This window comes from Suricata suricatta, chromosome 5 (assembly GCF_006229205.1).
Source record: "Suricata suricatta isolate VVHF042 chromosome 5, meerkat_22Aug2017_6uvM2_HiC, whole genome shotgun sequence".
Taxonomy (NCBI): Eukaryota; Metazoa; Chordata; class Mammalia; order Carnivora; family Herpestidae; genus Suricata; species Suricata suricatta.
The window spans coordinates 42392179-42411060 of NC_043704.1; the positions used below are offsets into that span (position 1 = coordinate 42392179).

Sequence of the window (18882 nt, forward strand, 5' to 3'; positions counted from 1 at the left end):
AGGCCTATAAGAGAAAGACAAATACCATATGATTTCACTCATACTAGAATTTAAGAAACAAAACAAATGAACAAAGGAAAAGAGAGAGACTAAGAAACACATCCTTAACTATAAAGGACAAAGAGAGGGTTACCAGAGGGGAGGAGAGTGGGGGGAACGGGTGAAATAGGGGAAGGAGTTTAAGGTACACTTATCTTGATGAGCACTGAGAAACATATGGAATTGTTGAATCACTAAATCGTATACCTGGAATGAATATAACTGTGTGTTAACTACATTAAATAAAAATTAAATATACATATTTTATTAACTGAATGTATATATTCTTATTAATTTTATATATGTTTTTTTTAATTCAGAGAAAACCATATAATCAAACCTGGGGAAGTGTAAAATGAAACTCTGAGGGTAGAAACTCATTTGGTGCTTTTTTTCCCCCTATCCTTAGCATTTATCAAATGCGTGTCATACAGTAGCTGTTCATTAAATGAATTGTTCAGAAAATAAGTGCCTTGAGAGCTAGTGAACTGTGGAATGCATGGAAAAAATTCAGTATAGAAAATGGCAGTGGAAACACAGCCGAAGAGAAATGCAGTAACGTAACCCAAGTGCAAGAGGAAGTGAGCAGAGGGCAGAAGTACTGGAGTGGTAAGTGAGAAGAAATAACAAATCCTGAAAATATTTCAGTCACAGAATTGACAAGACATGATAAGTGAATTAATATATATGAGGGAAGCGAGGGAAGAAAGAGGCATGAGGTCACAGATGAAAGGTTCTTAGAGACAGTGCCCAAGTGAATGATGATCCTTTTATTTAAGATAAAGAACACAACAGCAAAAACAGACTTGCAGGAATTAATAAAAAGTGCAATTTCAGGCTCTGTTAATTTTGAAATGCCAGGTATGTGTTGGAGATATTCTAGAGATACAGAACAAAAGCTCAACAGAAGTCAGGCCAGAGATACATCTTTGGAAGTCATTTCCAGGGTTTGACCTCTCAAAATAGAATATGCACAGAAAGGGTCTGTATACTTAGCCGGGCAGTAAGTTTACACGAAGTCACAGGAGACGAAAGGGTGTTCTCCCAGGACAAGTGATCTCAAGCATTGGCAATGGGAAAACAAAGTTTAAAACTAAACTCATGGCACGTAGTTCTTGCTGAAAGAATTCAGTTTCCAGGAAAAGGTTAAGCAAATGATTCTCTGAATGTGTTGATGCAGAACACCCTTAGAGAATAGGCTGAGGCAAACGGAAAAGTATCACATGACGGGTTACTGAGAAAACGTAAGAACAGGAATGGCTAAATATCGCTTTGTAGTTACTTCTTAAATAACCGTCATCGGGTACATCAAAACTTCAGAGTGTTGCACCTTCGAGTCACTGTGTCAGCTGTATTTGGAAAACTGTGGAGAAAGAAGTTTATCTTCTACACATGGGGTGATGTCCTGACAGGGATGGATGGTACTAGGAGGATAGTGAAAGGGTATATAAAATGAGCTACATCGGAAGCAGCAGGAACTCAGTCAGAGATGACGGAAGAAAGTTTAAATGCCTGTCGCTGTCACACAGAGACACCAAATCCCCAGTTCTCAGAGAGATGGCCAGGGACCCCATAGTACATGGTATGAGGTTTAAGCAAACACAATAGTCATTGCCAAGTACAGACTACCTCAGCTGACATGCTAGTTACAAGTTTTATAAATTAAACAATAATAAATATAATATCAACTGGAATATAAAATCCACCTGATTTAAGATAAAACCCAGAACTTCAAAGTCGTTTTGTGCTTAGGGTGAACAACTTCATGTTATGCTTCCAAACCCTCAAAAGACAAACGTTCATTCCCATTTGCTGTTGAAACTGTTTTTTTCAGTTTGCAAAACAATTAAATTGGAAGACAGGAGATGAATGAGAGATTGTGAGCCGAACATGGAACTGTATAAAATGAATACAATGCCAAATATGAATTTCAAAAAATTCAATTTAAAGGATGACTTTCCCAGAGTTGGCCCCCACCCTTTTTTTTTTTTTTTTTCAGAAAGGTTGGAAAAAGAATGCTGAAAGAGATAAAGCACAAAAACCAAAGACTAAAAGTATTTCAGATCAAATAGTAGGCCCTGGTCAACAGGGTCAAAAGTGGTTAAAAGGTCTTTGAGAATTATAATTAAGATCTTCCGTTTGGTAAATGAGAGGTGACTTTTCCAAAAACGGTTGTAGTGGAATAGCTGATCTGGGTCATGAGTTAAGTTGTAAATAGATGACTTTTTAAAATGAGCAAAAGAATATGATAGTTCTCCTAAGAAGTTTAGAAAACCAAGTGGCAGTCAAAGAGATAAAAATGGACTAAAAGCCTTTCACAGAGTGGGGAAATCATGAATAACCTTGTAGACCAGAGGAAACAGGTAAAAAGAATAAAGAACTGATTAAGAATGCAAGGGGGCACCTGGGTGGCTCAATTGGTTAAGCATCTGACGTCAGCTCAGATCATAATCTCACAGTTCATGAGTTTGAGCCCCGCGTTGGGCTCTGTGCTGACAGCTCAGAGCCTGGAGCCTTCTTTGGATTCTGTGTCTCCCTCTCTCTGCACACCACGCACCCCTCCCCCATGCTCTGTCTCTCTCTGTCTCTCAAAAATAAATAAGCATTAAAAAAAGAATGCAAAGAATAGGGGCGCCTAGGTGGCTCAGTAGACTAAGCGTCCAACTTCAGCTCAGGTCATGCTTTCACGGTTTGTAAGTTCAAGCCCCATGTGGAGCTCTGAGCTGTCAGCATGGAGCTCGCTTCAGATCCCCTGTCTCCTTCTCTCTCTGCCCCTTCCCTGCTTGCATGCTCTCATGCTCTGTCTCTCTCTCTCTTTATCCCTCTCTCTCTCAAAGAAAACATTTTAAAAAAGAATGCGTAGAATGGAGAGTATTTGAGGGCATGGAGGTATCAACAACGTGGAGACAATATGACAGGAGAAACACAGCTTTACCGAGGCACTGAGAAATACAGGAGGGTGGAAAGCTAGCAAATCTGTGAGACCTCTGCCTTCTCAGAGGATTTAGTCACTGCTTCTCTGCTGAAGGCTGAAGGCACAGAGTTGAGCTCAGTCATGAAGAGATAAAAGTTTGTTAAATTTATGGTTAACTCAAGAGAAATAAAAGAATTAGCTAGTACATTGTAAATACAATAAACACCACCAAATAACTTTAAAATGGCTAATTTCATGTTATGTGAATTTTACTTTAATTAAAAAAAAAAACCAGTGAACCAAAGTAAGAGCCTGAAAAGCACCCAGTCAAGGTTAGTACAAAACAACAGGAAGGAAGAGAAATAGGTTTTGCTCAAAGCATGATATGTTCTGCCAAATATGTTACAGTTCTGTTTTACTGACCTGAAACAAAGTTAAGAACTGAAATATGAGTCTACCTTCAAAGGCAGACAGAGAGAAAAAGCAGTATTGTGGGCAAAAATATTATATGTACAAAAGGAAAAAATATAGTCAGATATGGGGCTTTTAAATCAGGAGGGGAAAAAACCAGATCTGTTAAATGTAAATAATGGGAGATTTTCCCCTTGGTGATGGAGTAGAGTTCATTTGAATTAATCCCAAGGATGTCAAAGTCATGATGAAACACTCCTTATGTAAGAGGATTTGAAAAATAATGACATGTCCAGGTTGATATGAAAGTTGAGGATTTCCTTTGAGAGAGTTTTGGCAAGATTTGTGGGTGTGGGCTGTTCTACGGTAATATGAGTCATCTGTTTTGCCTGGGAAGTGAAATTCCAAGAATGAGGAGGAAAATAGGATGCATCTTTGCATGTCAATATCTTCCTTAGATGATAATATCTCTTTAGAGTGCAATGCCTTTTGCTCTAAATCATCTGGTTGTGGACTTGCATAGAAATGGCTTGTTCTTGCTTCTTTATAAATAGAATAGAAACACAGAAGCCTTCGATGTTTTCCTTTATATCCTGCAAATGTCCTGCCATAAACATTCAGCTCCAAAAAATTTCATTATCATGATACCCTCTTTTAGGTGAGATAGTAGGTGAATCATAACATAGTTCATATCTGTGCGCTAAAAAAAGTGCTTACTGAAACTCACATGCCTCATTCTTTCCACCGTATTGTTTGTTCTTCCTTTGACCTTCACTAGTCCTCATGATCTTAATGAACTTCGGCTTTTCAAGTATCCATAAGGCCATTGGCATCTTAGGAGGCAGACAGATTGTCCAGAACCATCTATGGATTCAAAAGGAATAATACGTATTTTCCCCGTCTGTGAATGTTTACAAACTTGTTGCAAGTTGGAGAGGAAGTGAAACAAGTATGTATTATTTAGCAAATGCCAGGCACTAGGTTACAGATAATGCCCATCCTTTCATAAAAATTACACACCCTGGAAGGACCCATTGTATATAACCAGTGTATATGAAAGTGTGTAAGTGTGATCAAGTGCTACAAGGGAAAATAGATGGATTGATTTAAGAAAGTCTGGATAAAAGCAGAGAGGACTCTGGTAGTGGATGAAGAAAAGGGCGTTAAGTGGTAGATCAGTGGTACCTGCGAAGAGCCGAAGAATAACTGACCTGATGAGGTAGAGATAATGGCTGGAAAGATACTGTGATAGGAGGGGAAAGGTTATGAAGGACCTTGGAAACTCGGCAGAGAACTTACACATAAAACAAAGCGATTAGTGACAGGGAAGTAGTCTGTTTTTGAAATAAACTTAGCCAGACTCATCTCTTTTGTCTACAATGAGGATTTACTCTTCGTCTTTTTGCTGGAGAATTTCTCAGGTAAAGAAAAAGGTAGGAGTCAGTGAAAGCCACTGGGGACATTGCTTTTGTCCCTAGTTGCCTTGGGTTTTACTTATGTACTGCACTGAAAGCCTAAGTGGAGAGAAAGTGTATGCAAAAGGGATGCTTTAACATCTAAGTAATTAATGGGGCACCTGGGGGGTTCAGTCAGTTAAGCTTTCGACTCCTGATTTCAGCTCAGGTCATGATCTCATAATTTGTGGGATGGAGCCCCGCATCAGGCTCTGTGCTGACTGTCAGCAGAGAGCCTGCTTGGGATTCTCTCTTTCCGTCTGTCTCTGCCCTTCCCCTACTCACTCACTCTCTCTCTTTCTCCCAAAATAAATAAGCCTAAAAAAAATAAATAAAATCTAAGTTATTAAGAACAAAAATGAAAGGCATCTGATCATAGTGTTAAATTTGGATAACTCATAATAAATATTGAGCTACTTTTCTCAGCACTAAGATACAATTTATATATAGTACATTTTATTATGCAATTAATGGAGCTAAATATTTTTTCAACTAAGTTATTACTGAGTAGTTCCATAAATAAGTCCCATATTCTAAATTCTTAAAATAATTTTGAAATATATATTGCTTTCCTGACTTTACTTCACCATGGTCATGAGACCACTTTTCTGGATCTAATAGCCTGAGGCTTTCTAGTTTCCGGTCAGGCAAATTAAATGTAAGTCACAATAATGCAGATGAAAAGCCACTTTCAGAAACACAGTTTTACTCATTAAAACTGATTTTTTCTGGGGTGCCTAAGTGGCTCAGTCGGTTAAGCATCCAACTTTGGCTCAGGTCATGATCTCACGGTTCCTGGGTTCAAGCCCCACGTCAGGCTCTGTGCTGACAGCTCAGAGCCTGGAGCCTGCTTCGGATTCTGTGTCTCCCTCTCTCTCTCTAACCCTCCCCTCCTCGCATTGTCTCTCTCTGTCTCTCAAAAATAAATAAACAATATTAAAAAAATTTTAAACACCTGATTTTTTCTTCTAATTATTTGAATTATTTAGTATTTCCCATTCTGTCCACCCCAAAAAGGTGTTGTATTTATTTTTAATAAAAGAGATCTTATCCTTTCTCACTCCCATCTGTCATGGCAGCTGCTCTTGGTTGGGTCCTGCACTGCAGGAGGGAAGATGATGGCCACAAAGAATATGAAAAAGTCACTGGAGTAAATCAACTCTAGGCTCCAACTCACTGTGAAATGTGGAAATTATGCACTAGGGAATAAGCAGACTGAAAATGATCAGACATGTCAAGCAAAACTGGTCATCCTCCCCAACAACCACCTAGCCTTGAGGAAATCTGACATAGGATACTGCACCATGTTGGCCAAAACTGGTGTCTATCACTACAGTGGCAATAATATGGAACTGGGCACAGCACATGAGAAATGCTGCAGAACATGTACACTGGGCATTATGATCCAGGTGATTCTGGCATCATTAAAAGCATGCTGGAAAAAAATGGTGAAAAGTAAACCATGCAAAATTTCTCTTTAATAAAACTGGCTGGAGCTCATTTAAAAATAAATAAAGAAAATAAATAAAAGGGATCTTAAACATTGAAAAACAAAATAAAATAAAAGTGAAGTTAAATTGAATTTAAAATTAAAGTTAAAAAACAGAACAAAGCGTTAAATAATAATTGCCTGTATAATTGACCACATCATGGAAAATAATTTTATTTGAATGAATCTACAACAAATGAGGGTCAATTTGAAAATGGAATTCTAGAGGTTTCCTTGTTTTACTTTCTACACCACAAAGTTATGTAGAAGAATCATATCAATTGTTTAAGCAATTCCTAGAAGAAGAAACGAAGACATTTTAATACTTGCAGATAAAGGCATCTGAATGAATTATGTAAGTCAATTATATTTTAGGTTTCTTACCTTCCACCTTACATAATTTACCAGGTTGTCAGAATCTATTTATTTTGTTAAATAAACATTAACATGAGTGCTTAGTGGACTAGCATTTCTATTCTTGCACCATAATAAATCTGAATGAATGTTCTAGTGATGCTGACTAAAACTGTGATGGTGAAAGCATATAGCATAAATACATCTTTCAAGGTTTTCAAATTTTGCTTTTTCCTAAATCTGGTACTGTTGGAAAGGGACAAATTTAAGCCACTTTTGAGCAAGTAAAAAGTATACATTCTCTTCTTCAATGCAAAATAAGAACCAGGAAAACAAAGCAGCCTGTTACCATTTTCAAGACAGACCTCAGACAAAATTGGAAGGTACAGATGAATGAAGTTGGATCTTTAGTCCACCCCTTTCAAATCTAGTTTGTGGACTTCTAAATGGCAAGTTTCTGGTAGAAGTAGAAGATAAGATGTTTAATAAAGGCCACTGTTTTAATGAATCTTGGGAATCCAGCTAATCTCCCTCTATTTAATAATAACAATAATAGAAATAATAATAACAAACACATATATCACTTACTATGGACAATTTAATCTTCACATCAACCCAATAAAACAGACATTATTATCTCACTTTACAGATGAGGAAACAGAGGCGCAGAGACAATAAGAAACAGCGCTAACAGCTAGGTAGTGATGGAACTGGTATTTAAACTAGTCTGACTCCAGATTTCATGTCCATAATAATAACATAATGTTCCTCTTACTTTTCAGGTATGTGGGTGGCTTAACTCTTGATTTCAGCTCAGGTCATGATCTCGTAATTCACGAGATTGAGCCCCGCATCGGGCTCTGTGCTGACAGCTCAGATCCTGGAGTCTGCTTCGGATCCTGGGTCTCCCATTCTCTCCACCCCTCCCCCACTCACTCTCTTCTCTCTCTCTCTCTCTCTCTCTCTCTCTCTCTCTCTCTCTAGCTCCCTTGCTCAAAAAGTAAATATTAAAAAAATTCTCTCACTTTCTATCTCTTTCCTTTTAAATTTTAAAATCAATCTAATGTGAATTTTAGAATTTAGATTCTAACTTTAGAATTAAATGTAGTAAATGTAACAGGCTGGATGGCTTCCCCCCACTCCCCAAAAATGCATGCCTACATCTTAATCTTATAAATAATAGATGTTACTTTACTTGGAAAAAGAGACCTTTTTTGCATGTGATTAAGTTAAAGTTCTTGAGATGAGAGATCATCTGGATTATCTGGGTGGGCCTTAGTTGTTTTTTTTTTTAAGAGAGAGAGAGGGAGGGAGGGAGGAGGAGCAGAGAGAGAGAGGGAGAGAGAATCTTAAGCAGGCTCCACACCCAGCACAGAGCCTGACGCTGGGCTTGATCTCAAGACTTAGATCATGACTGGAACCAAAATTGCAAGTTGGACACTTAACTGACTAAGCCACTCAGGCACCTTAGATGGCCCTAAATTTAATGGCAAAGGCAATTGAAAGAGACAGATGCCCAGAGAAAAGACTCACAAAAGGGAAAGCAATTTAAGATGGAGACAGAAATAGTGTAAAGTGGTCACAAGCCAAGAAAGCCAAAGAATGCCGACAGCCACCAGAATTTAGAAGAATATTTTGAATATTCAAGAATTTTGCAAATTCCTTGTTAAACTGCTACCAGTCAGGCATCCCCTCACCCCGCAGAGTCACTTGGCCGTTTCCCCACCACCTTTTCTTTATACACTCCTGGAGCTGGGGGTTCTCTCTTGGCCTAGGTCTCATCTTTTCACAGCCCTCACTCACTGCATCTGGTAGAGCCCTGGATTCTGCCAATAAGAAATGTTTTCCTTTCCTCAGGAGAGGCATCTTATGTCTTTTAGCAAGTTTTAATTATTACTTTTAGTGTATATAGGTAGAGGAAGAAGTGTGGAGAAAGCAGGATAAGAATATAAAGTGCTGCTAAACACCCGGACAGGGGCTTCTGCAATAGACCTATTACAAAAACTAGTTAAGTATCAGGACATTCAGCACCTTCCCCACCTTCTCTCTACCTGCCTCAGACACACACATATTCTATTCTAAAATCCACTTTGTATTTCATAGGATAATTCCTGAGCTCAGATATTCTTGAGTCAAAAGATATTTCAAGTCAAACACTAGGATATGGTGACTGCACAAAACCCATAGACATGCCTCTACTGTCTGAATGTCTGTTGATTCACCCTATATTTTTTCTATCTCACAAGCTTTACTGAATGCCCAGCTCCAGGAAACCTTCTGCTGTGTATTGAATTGTTTTCCCAAAACTTATATGTTGAAGCCCTAAATCCTAGTATCTCAGAATGTGACCTAATTTGGGGACAGGGTCTTTACAGACCCTAAGTAACAAGTTCAAATGAGGTCATTAAAGGGGCACCTGGGTGGCTTAGTTGGTTGAGTGTCAGACTTTGGCTCAGGTCATGATCTTGCTGTCACAGGTTCAAGCCCGACATTGAGCTCTATGTTGACAGCTCAGAGTCTGGAGCCTGCTTCGGATTCTGTGTCTTCTTCTCTATCTGCCTTTCTCCTACTTGCAATCTGCCTCTCTCTGTCTCTAAATAAATAAATAAATAAATAATAAAACATTTAAAAATTTTTAAATGAGGTCATGAGAGTGAGCCCTAATTCAATATGACTGCTATCTTTCTAAGAAGGGGACTTTTAGCCACAATTATGTAAGGAAGAAGATGATGTGAAAACAAGGCAGGAGATGGCCATCTGTGAACCAAAGAAAAAGGCTAGAACATATCTTTCCCTCCTAGCCCCTAGAAATGCTGGTACCCCGAGTTCACATTAAGCCTCCAAAACCACGGAACAATACATTTTATTGAGTCAATCAAATGGAACATTCAGTGTGGTGATGATTTATAAGATAAATAATAGATGATATTTAATATCTATGATATATAAAGAGCCCATAGACTTCAATAAGAAAGACAAACCATCGACTAGCAAAATACATGATGAACACGCAAGCCTCTTCTCCCCAAACAAGACAACATAAAATTCCAATAAATGTAAGCCAAGTTTCTCACCCTCATTCATTATCAGTAAGAGGCAAACAGAAATGACAAGTTGCCACTTTTTTCCTAATCAGATTAACAAAACATAAAAAAGATTAACAATACAAAGCATTGGTGAGAAAGTGGAAACAATATTTATATAAATTTTGAGGGAATAAAGTCTGGTATCTGATCAAATAGAACAATAACATCGGAAAGCGTGGTAGTTTAGGACAGAACCAATCATTTAAACAGGTTTTACCAAGACTCTCCAATGCAACATGTTGCATTCCAACCAGAGTTGCTTTAATACATTTCTGAAAAGCCAGAAAAGGTGGAGTGTGATACCTGGGAAAGAGTTGGCCTCAGCAGGTCCCACTGCTGAAGTGGTACCTCCGCCAGAATGGAAGAAGATAATTTATAAAAATGAGTTATCTGCTAGCATAAGTTTTATGCCAAAAATTTGGTTTGTTTTAGAAGCATACACATTTTCAGACTTTTATTTCTGTACGAAAAGTATATTTCAAGTTAGAGGGTTTTTTACACAATTATTATTTTTATAAGGCTTATATATATATTACATGCTAGAGGAAGGTAGAATATTTTTCCTATGGTAGAAGAGGGATTTTTTTGGCATGAATTTTTAAAAAATCTGTAACCAAAAACATGACAAAATAAGACATACTTATTTTGAAGAAATGGGGTGTAGAAATACAGCTTTAATTGAATAGGTGAAGTAAGAAGATTCCTTAGAAACAATGGAAAGTTTGACTTCGTGGTGGGAATCTATCAGTGTTGCCAGGACCCCTTCTTTGCGGTTGTTCGCCCTCCCAGCCCCTTCCCATCCATCTGGCTTCATGGGTGATGCATGTGCCTGTGATGTGCCTTAAAATCACCAGCAGAGTTTTAAAACTCGCCATGACCAGATGGCACACCAAACTGATTAAATTAGAATCCTGGGCTGGAGGTTGGAGTCTGAGGGTGAGGCGAAGGGGAGGGATTACGTGGCCAGTATTTTTAAAGATCTGTAGGTGATTTCACCGTGCAGTCAAGCTTGAGAACCATAGTCTGATGTAAGTCCACCATTGTTGCTTTCCCACCATTGTTGAAGGTTCAGAATGAATACTTGACCCAGGCTGGGCCAGCCAAATATTTCCCCTGGAAACAATATTACCTCTGAGCTATATGTGACCTAAATATGTAAACTCAGAAACAGTTGGCAGCCATATTCCATGACTGAATAGTTGAGGAAACCAGTCCGTATACTTACAGCAAACTATAGTTGTTCAGATAGAAACAGGCATGAGGAACAATGTGAGGAAACTTCCTTAATTCATTACAGCAATTCAACTCTCAGGAAGTGTTTATCCTTAAATTCCGTTAGGTAACTGACTTACCTTTCCAAGCATTCTCTTTTTGTGTGAGCTACTTCCAGATGAATTCCTGCTATGTGCAACTAATGGAATCCTAACTCATTTGTGTCAATGATGGAGGAGCATTTAGTGTTAAGTATGGATACTCTGATTTTTTTTTTTTTAATATCAGGAGAGCTTCCTAGTAGAGCTGGCTGAGGCAGCACTGGAGGCATGCTGCTTAGACCAGCTTTACGAGAGCCTGCTGTGTGGAACACCGCCGACTGACAGCTGCCATTGTTACCTCCCTGCATCCCTCTGGAACGCTTCCCAGCCAGCGGCTAACCACAGTTCCAGCACTTACGCCAGGCCACTCCTGCCTGGTGCAGAACCCTTCTGATGGGCAATATTTTCATGAATTCCTTGTCAACCTAGCTGAAACTGTCTCAGAACTGCACTGAGATATTAGACTTTTCTTATCAATCTATTTCCTTCTCTCCTTGTGTGGGTATCAGACATACCTGGCTCCCTGAAGATTCTCCCTACTCATTCCTGCTCTCTCCCACTTGTTCCTTCACAGGTAATTCTCCCAATAAACCTACTGCCTGCTGTATTTGCTGGAACAGCCAAAATAAAATACTACACATCAGGTGACTTAAACAACAGAAACTTGTTTTCTCATGATTCTGGAGGCTGGAGGTCCAAAGACCGAAGTATCAGCAGGTTTGTTTCTACTATGGCCTCTCTCTTCTTTGCCTTGCAGATGGCTACCTTCTTTTTGCTGTGCCCTCCTATGGCTTTTCCTCTGTGTGCATACATCCTGTTTCTCTCTCTCTTCTTATAAGGACAGCAGATGTATTGATTAGGACCTTACTCTTATGACCTCACTTAACCTTAATTACCTCCTCAAATGCCCTATGCCCAAATACAGTCACATTGGGGTTTACGGTTTTAACATACGAATTTTGTGGACATGCAATTCAGTTCATAACATCTGCCTAATACCTTCTTGGTGTCTGCTTCTTGAAGCTTCTAAGCTAATGCACTGAGCAAAGAGAAAAGGGGCTTTCTCGGACAAATAGTGAGCCCGCATCACTGAAGGTGTTCAAACAGATCCTGAAAGATGGCTTCTCAGTGATATCATCTAGTCCTACTGATTAGGTTTCTATCTGAATTCAGACCCACATAACATTTTTTTAAACATTTTATTATTTATTTTTGAGAGAGAGAGAGATAGAGTATGAGCAGGAGAGAGGGAGACACAGAATCCAAAGCAGGCTCTAGGCTCTGACCTGTCAGCACAGAGACTGACGCAGGTCTCAAACTCACAAGCCGTGAGATTATAACTTGAGCCCAAGTCGGATGTTTAGCCAACTGAGCCACCCAGGTGGCCCCCCCTTTTATTTTGAATGAACATGAACAGTAAAAGAAATAAACTGAAATCTGCAATACTAAGGTAAAATCTGATTTAAATTAAGCCATGATATGTAAAGAGTCACAGAAGATAGATTTGCTTTCTGGGTTGGACCTCTAGTTTATTTTTTTCCCATGGCTATGTTTGTATGTTGGTGTCAGGTTTTCACTCATGTAGCCAAAGTACCTAGAACAAGTCTAGCTCACTGTATGTGTTCCAGAAAAAAACTCTCAGAAGTTTTCCCACAGTGGTGTTCAGTTCATGTCCTTCAGACACCCCTCAGATAACTCTGTAGGACAAATAATCTGATCACCAGGAAGACTTGATGTTATTATGCCAATAGTTTTCAAGTAATCAGGGCCTGTAATGCTTAATCTTCCTTACTAGGAAGAAAGGAAGGAATAAAGATGGAAGGAGGGAAAGGCAGGAGCTAAGACGACATCTTGGCTCCCTTGAAGGGAGATCTATGATTAGATGCCAGGCTCTATGCACAGAGCTCTTGTGACACTAGATCAGTTAAGAGTGAAATAACAATTACTGGTTAAAAGTTACAGATCCCTTAGGGCTCAGTCAGTTAAACATCTGACTCTTGATTTCTGCTCCAGTCATGATCTCATATGAGATCAAGCCCTGCTTCAGGCTACGCACTGGGTGTGGAGTCTGCTTAAGATTTTCTATTTTTTTTCTTTCTTTCTTTTCTTTTCTTTTGTGCCCTCCTCCATGACCATCACTCCCCTTCCCCTTTCCCCCTCCCCCTTCAGCCCTCAGTTGCTTAAGATTCTTTCTCACCATCTCTCTCTCTGTCCCTTCCCTGCTTGTGGGCTTGTGCTCTCTCTCAAATAAATAAATAAACAAACAAACAAACAAATAAATAAATAAATAAAAGCTATACATCCTTAGTATTTTCAGGAATTTCTAGAGGATTTTTAAAAACAAGAGGGGAAAGGGAGTACCCTTCCAGGGAGTGTAAGGATTCAGATCATAATGGCCTGGCATAAGAGAAAAATTTTCTTTGAAAGCTACTCTTTTTAGTTTCGTATGCATTTGCCAAAGGCTTTCAAGAGCAACACATTCAACAGTAAGTTTCATGCTTTGGGGAGGTTCTGGAAAAATGTGGTGCTTCCAAGGAAAATAAAAACACATCACTTAAATTTCCAGACCGATTGCTCTACATATTTTGGAGTCCATAACAAAGACAGAGGAATGTTAAAAATAGAGAGAAGCTCTTCCAGAGAGATAGAGAGGGTATGATGAAGAGATGGCTACATTGACTTAACAATGGATTCTACTATAGAGTGGAATTCAAGCAAGCTTCTTCCCTTATGGAATATGACATGACGCTCTCCATAACTCAGTAGTCTTCATAAACTTATCATTTGCACACGCTACTGGATTTTCTTTCCTTCACTCCCAGGGGTTGCACATTTACATAAATAACTAGACCACTATTAATGAACCAGCAGCCATAGCCTATGATGTTTGGATTCTCACACAACAGTAAGTTTAAAGTTCTTGGGGACCAGAGTGGCTCAGTCAGTTAAGTGTCCCATTCTTGCTTTCGGCTCAGGTCATAATCTCATGGTTTGTGAGCTTGAACCCCACATCGGGCTTCACACTGACAGTGCGGAGCCTGCTTGGGATTCTCTCTCTCTCTCTCTCTTTGCCCCTCCCCCTCTCACTCTCTCTGCCTCTCAAAATAAATAAATAAAAACTTTAAGAAAATAAGATAAAATAAAAATAAAAGTTCTCACTGTTCAAATTGTAACATAATCTCAAACCACGTTTAAGGGTTCCTTCTCTCCTCTGCATTTCCCCAGATGTTATACCTGACAACTCCTTTTGGTGTAAACTGACCGAGCCCCTAATTTCAAAGAGGTCAGAAATGAGGCAAGAAGCTGTCAGCGATGGTAGTTGCAACCCCTTCCGTCCATTCCTGGCAGAATGGTACAAGATCATGCCTATGAATTCCTGTACAGGGTTCCTTGATGATTGATTTTGGGGACCCGGTGGGGTGAACCCTGCTTAGCAGATACTTGGCAGGGGGCTCCACCTCCTGGCATGGAACATGATCTCCACACTCAAGTCTCATTCTCACCTTGGGTAAATTGAATGAGTTCCCTCACCTTCTTCTTGCCTTGCTCTACATTTCTGGTTCTCTTTCTTTCTTTTTCTCTCTCTCATTTCTTACTTTTCCTCTTTTAATTATAACTATGTTCTTCTTGTTCCTGCTTTCTCTTCCCAGACATATTCTTCTCCTTATTTCTACATCTGCTTCTTTCTTTTCCCCTGGCACTCTTTCCCTCCTTCTTTCTGTCTCTATTTGTTCCTTCTGTCTGTCTCTCTATCTCCCTCTCCCTACTCTTTTTTTTTCTTTCTGATGCCCATCTAGTCTTTTCTGTTTCTCTCTTTCTCCCTTTCTTCTTTCCTAACCTTTTCCTCCTTCACTTTTTCCTTTTAAATTTGTTTTCTTTCTTTTTTTTTTAATGTTTATTTGCTTTTGAGAGAGAGAGAGAGACAGACAGATTGTGAGTCAGGGAGGGGCAGAGAGAGAGGGAGTAACAGAATTTGAAGCAGGCTCCAGGCTCTGAACTGTAAGCACAGAACCGACTTAGGGCAGGAACCAACAAACCTTGAGATCATGACCTGCAGCAAAGTCAGACACTTAACCAAATGAGCCACCCAGAGCCCCTAAATATCTTTTCTTATAAATTTCTGTCTCTACTTCATTATCTCAGCCTCTCTTTATTCCATTTCCTATGTGGATCTGTTTGTCACTACTAATAACACCTACTACCTAAAGAGTCTAGAGAAAAGTAGCTATTTCATTTCTTTTTGTATTTTTTCTACCTCTATCTTATTCTCCTCACCCAGTATCTTTCTGTGTCTTTTGCTTTTTCTCTTTCCTTTTCTTCATCATTTTGTATCTTACCAAATTTTTCACTGAATCTGTTTTCATATCTTTCTCATCTCATTTTCTCTGTCTTTTCCTCTCCTCCTGGTGTTGTTCACACACACTCACTCATAGCTGTTCCTCTCCCTTTTTCCTATTTCTACATTTCACTGATTTTTTTGCTTTATGTCTGTGTGCCCGTGTGAGCTTATATGCATATGGGAGACAAAAGGAGACAGAGGGCGTGCATAAAGTTAGGGAAGAACCCAGACTTGTAATCTGTGACTTGTAATTCTGGTTATCCATGGGAATCTTCTGATTCAGTTGTCTGCAATGGGGCCAGTGAGTGTAATAAGCATCTTGGGTTGACATCCACTAGTTTAATGATAAAAGCTCTTGAAAGCTAGGATTAATCATCTGTACTTCATGCAATAATCAATAAGGAAATAGAGGAGATTTTGAGAATTATAGTGAAATAAGATATCTGTGTGTGAGAGATTAGCAAAACATTGTGGGAAAGAGGCGCTGGAGCAGAGAAACTAATGAAAATTCATATATATGTATATGAATATATATGTATGAATATATTTAATATTTATTTATTTTGAGTGTGCATGTGTGTGCGTGAAAGAGAGAGAATGAGCAGGGGAGGGCCAGAGAGAGAAGGAGAGAGAGAGAATCCCAAGCAGGCCCCATGCTCAGGGCAGAGCCCGATGCAGGCTCAATCTCATGACTGTGAGATCAAGACCTGAGTTGACACCAAGAGTCAGACACTTAACCAACTCAGACACCCAAGTGCCCCAGGAAATTCATATATATCTTAGTAGGCCTAATTTAAATAGCAATTCACTCTGCTTCCATTTGTAATCAATTTCTCCCTCACCATTACCCCTGTATATGGTTTATTCCCCTGTTACACCTCCTGCCAAACTCAGGCTCATATTTGAATTACTTGTACCATTACTATCTCCTAGACTATGAATATTTTTATAGCAGGACTAGAACATTTTCTCCATGGTTTTCCTAGGACACTATAGAGCCCAGAGTTCTAATTATATAGATTTTCAGAGTCATTGTCAGCATTTCCTTAATTTAATTAAATAATATTACATTTGTCTTCAAAATTCTTAAATTGTTAACCTTATCAACTGAGAATCAAAGACATAGCAAGTTCTACGTAGAGCTGAATACAGAATCTGTTCACTCCAACAATTAACATTTGCTGAGAGGTGGAATAACTAGTAAGAATACAGGAGCAATATAGAGTCTTGAATTTGGGCATAAACTCTTAATGCAGATGGCACAGGTTCGGATCCCCTCCTTGTAATATGCTAGCTTCATGTACAAAATAGGCTAGGACTGTACCTATTTTCCAGAAGAGCCAGCTGCTAGTCCTCTGTGGCTGCCTTGTACGTGCTGAGTTGGCTCAGTAAGATAGTCATCCCTGAAGGCTCCAGCCTCAACCCGTGTTCAATAAGGCTCTGTTTAATTAAGTTTTATATTCATGTAAAATAATCTATTATCATTTTACATTGATTTATTTTGGAACTCCAGATAATGACATTAGATTCTTCGTTTGTCATTTAAATATTGACCCAAACTCCCTTAAGATCAACTTGGAAAAGGATCAGAGGTATCAAGTGCTTTATCCATCTGGAGACTACTTACCTAATGAGATTTTCGATTCCACCATTTGAAACTTAGTAAGAAAGAGGATTTATCCTCTTCTATAGGGGAAGATCCAATTTTCAATCGTAAGTTCTCTGGGAAACCTTGAAGTCTGGTATAGCAAGTAACCCAAGTGTAAAATCATTGTCAGATAAATCTTGTCTGTAAGAAACACCCCCCACCCCAAGCCATTTGTACATGCCTCTCAAAGGGAGATGCAGCCTTTGTGAAGATCACTGCATGTTGGAAGTTTCCTGTTTCTGATGGGAATTGTGGAATTGGTCCCCATACTGTCATTGTACCTGGGCATAATTAAACAAGAATCTGAAAACTCTTCCCCAAAGAAAATTCGTTTTCCCTTCTTTCCTTTCCTTTTTTTCCTTTTCATATGCTCAGTTTTTCTACTTCTTTGCTTTTTTACATCAACCTAATTGTCAGTAGTTGCTGACTGAATTCATCACTCACAGTACACCACGGTAATTGGGAAAAAGATTACATCCAGTAAGATGGGCCGGCACAATTTATGTGTCAAACACTCAACATGTTACCTTTGCTTTTTTTCCCCTTTCTGAGCTCCAGGGTTCACTTTAACCATAACTACTGATCAAATATCTGAGCTTTATATCTTTCAACTAAAGAACTACTGTACTTTATGAAGACTTACATGTATATTACATAATTTTACCTTCTGTTCAAGGATTGACAGAATATAGATATTATGGGGCGCCTGGGTGGCTCAATCAGATGCATGTCCGACGTCAGCTCAGGTCATGATCCCATGGTTTGTGGGTTCAAGCCCCACGTCAGGCTCTGTACTGACAGCTCAGAGCCGGGAGCCTGTTTCTGGTTCTGTGTCTCCCTCTCTGCTCCTCCCCTGTTCATGATCCGTTTCTCTCTATCTCTCAAAAATAAATAAATGTTAAAAAAAATTTAAAAAAAGAATATAGATATTATTCACATACATTTTTGGAATATACTCCAATTTATTATGTTTTACATGATACAAAATATCTACAGTAGAAAAAAAAATTTGTTTTCCAAAACTATCAGTGAAAACTCTGATACATACCTAATGTGACTGGTAGATTTGGGAATGATAAAACTGCCACTTGAAACACATTACCAACAAGGATGTGGCACTCGTACCTCCTTACACCAAAGACACAATCTTAACTATGTCCCTGTGTGGTTATGCTTTTGTTCCTTATGTTCTACTTTTCCGAGTTCTTTTTGTCCTGCAGTAATCACATGCTGGCAAGTTACCCTGGTAATTAAAGTCGGATGCAGGCAAAACTATGAACTTCCAATTTATTCATTCTCTCATTCATCCTTTCCACTTAGGCTTGGCCTTTTCTAATCTCGGAGTTGTGTGCCCTGCAGCCAAATTTAAGGAACATGCCCAACCCAGGTTTCCACACCCATTCCAGCACAATCTAGGATCTCATCTTCATAAAATCCAGTTACTAACCAGCAACAACCATGTGCTCTTGGGAACATGTGTCCTACTTGTTTTGTAACTCATGAGAGCTACTGGTTCAAATGTGAAGCTAAGTGAAAGAAAAATGAAGGCAAAACTTGTCCCCCTGAGGAGATGCTTGGGAATAAATCTAAAGCCTTCCATTCAATTCATACTTACTGGGCCACTGTCTCTCCTTCCGCCTTCATTAGGAAACAACAAATAAGATAGTATCTGCTATCATCACAAGTATTTAGTACATACTTTTGTTTCAGTTTACTTCTCTGCCTTCCAAAAAACACAGATATATAAATACTAGCTCATGGTGATAAAATTAAATTCTACTTTTGCAAACATAATGAGGAAATGTCATTTGTAGAAAAAAAAAATTCACATTAGA

The 18882-nt window shown here is 38.9% G+C and overlaps 1 pseudogene; it reads left to right on the forward strand.

The window, feature by feature from the left end:
- Positions 1-5933: 5933 nt before the first annotated feature.
- Positions 5934-6277, forward strand: LOC115292962 (annotated as a pseudogene).
- Positions 6278-18882: the final 12605 nt, after the last annotated feature.